Raw genomic sequence first — 2500 nt, 5'->3', positions numbered from 1 at the left:
TTTTCTGTTACCTCAAAACGGTTATTGGACGGGTCGTAGTTTCACCAGGTGTCTGGGAGGAATATGGCCTCAAGCATGGTGAGATCATTGAAGCTTCAAAGATGATTTTTCATATCTAATAATAAACATGACTGCATTCATACGTTGATTTACTTCTTATTTGAAACAAGAGCGCAATTTCGCTTAATTCTGATCATTTATTCTTTAATTATCTATTTTATTAATCTCTTTATTTGTTAGGCAGTATAATATTATTTCTTATTTTTTGCTAATAACTTACATGTATTTCTAGGTTTGCCCAAATCATTATGAAATAAAAAATTACTCATTTTCAGATAAGCTGACGATGCCATTACTTTTCTGTACAGGTTTCCGTAGAATAGGTGTATATATATATATATATATATATATATTATATATATATATATATATATATATATATATGTGTGTGTGTGTGTGTGTGTGTGTGTGTGTGTGTGTATGTATCTATTTAAGAAAAATTCTGACTCACATCAGGATCGAACCCAGGTCTTTCAATTGAAAGGCCTTGGTTCGATCCTGATGTGAGTCAGAAAGTTATTTCTATTCCACACGTGATTGTGCGTTTATTTCTATCTAATACACACACACACACACACATATAAACATACACTCCTATAGTACACAGAAACACAAGTACTTTCTCTCTCTAATAGGCCGAAAACAGAAGGGTATGAGGTGAAACCGTGCCTGGCAGCTTTCAGGTTTGTGAGAAACGACATGTTTTCTCCTTCTTGCCTGGCAAAGGTCAAAGAAAAATCCTTCTTTTCACTATTATTCATCTGTTTATAGCTCCTTCTCGTTTTCTATGGTAAAAAAATAACGAGAAAATGGAAAATGCTTTTTTTCTGGTCAAGAAATTTATTCGTTTTCCTGTTCTACGTAAAATTGAAATTAAAAACTACAAAATGCGCCGAAGTTTCTTCATTGCAATCGAGTTTTCTGTACAGTGTATAACACTGTATGATACTCCCAGCCACGGCCCGTTGGTGGCCTGTGTTGTTGGCAACTGTAGTTGTGCTGATCATACCAAATTGCAGCCCTCTAGCCTCAGTAGTTTTTAAGATCTGAGGGCGGACAGGAAAAGGGCTGGCCAGCTCAGTAAAAGGAAAAAAAAAAAAGTGTTTAAAATAGGAGATACAAAGGACGGTGGAAAATACCACATTGCTTCTCCTGATTTTTCAATAATAGGGAACAAACTTTATTCTTATAATATCTTAAGGTATGATAAGCAAATACCACTCTCTCTCTCTCTCTCTCTCTCTCTCTCTCTCTCTCTCTCTCTCTCATCTAATACGACCTATTCTCCTCGTCTATAATAACAAAAACGTTTGGAAATCCACTGTTCCTGCTTTGGATGTGATCAGTGCCTGGACAGGTTACAACATACAAACGTTCACGAGTGACACAGCATTCATATATTTGGCCATTGAGGGATTTAATAACGTCTACTTCCAGTGGAGTTCGATGGGATGGGAAACCCTAAAATAAGCTTATCTATCCAATCCAGATAATAAATAAGGAAAGTGTGTATTGCTCACGGAAAAGTATCATTATTATTATTATTATTATTATTATTATTATTATTATTATTATTATTATTATTATTATTATTATTATTATTATTATTATTAAAAGAATGGTAAAGTTAATTGAATTTATCTTATAAAGAATTCTCTCTATTTTTCTGATAATTCGTATTTCATAATCCACGAGACTGCATGGTGTTATTTTGGTATTTTGAATGAAAAGGTCTTGTGTTATCATTACTAAAATATATGAAATATGTATATATTTTATTTTGACTGTATTTCAATATATATCCGGAGACTACCACGGGAATGCAAATGTGATCTCCGCTAAAAATCGATAACGATTTTGTAGCGGAGATCACCTTCTACACTCCCGTTGTAGTCTCCAGATATATATTGAAATACAATCAGATTAAAATACATATTATTGCCCAAAAAATCAGAGCTCAGGCAAGAATTAGAACATCTGGACAAACAGACACGAGAGAGAGAGAGAGAGAGAGAGAGAGAGAGAGAGAGAGAGAGAGAGAGAGATTATTCAAGGAAAAAGTACTCTCGGCCCAAGTTTGGAGATGCGGTTTACAACGACCAAGTGAGAGTGTAAGTCTGGCTTAAACTTTCTCCTGGGTACGAACACACAAACTCACACACACACATTCGTTCATAGACAGTAAAAGTGGCCCTGTTTTTTCTGCTTTTCTTCTTTTAGCGGCTGGAGTATCTATGTTTTTAGACCGCAGACAAAAGAATGACTAACATGAGTTGACGGATTGTGGCTTCAGTGATGTCATATAAATTGTAATATATCATTCTTCGCTAAGTTAATAAGCTCACTCCCCACTTTCTCTTCAGTGCTTCCTGACGCTTCAAGAAGCCATCTTGTGAAAGGTATGTATGTATGTATGTATGTATGTATGTATGTATGTGTA

General features: G+C 34.8%; 1 protein-coding gene across 3 annotated transcripts in view; it reads right to left on the bottom strand.

The window, feature by feature from the left end:
• The window catches only part of LOC135208031 (cuticlin-4-like), a 132752-nt gene that overhangs the window by 52816 nt on the left and 77436 nt on the right, over positions 1-2500 (bottom strand). The gene's annotated exons all lie outside the window — the stretch shown is intronic.

The sequence above is a fragment of the Macrobrachium nipponense genome, chromosome 34 (assembly GCF_015104395.2).
Source record: "Macrobrachium nipponense isolate FS-2020 chromosome 34, ASM1510439v2, whole genome shotgun sequence".
NCBI classification, from domain to species: domain Eukaryota; kingdom Metazoa; phylum Arthropoda; class Malacostraca; order Decapoda; family Palaemonidae; genus Macrobrachium; species Macrobrachium nipponense.
This window is presented reverse-complemented; position numbering and strand designations above follow the sequence as displayed.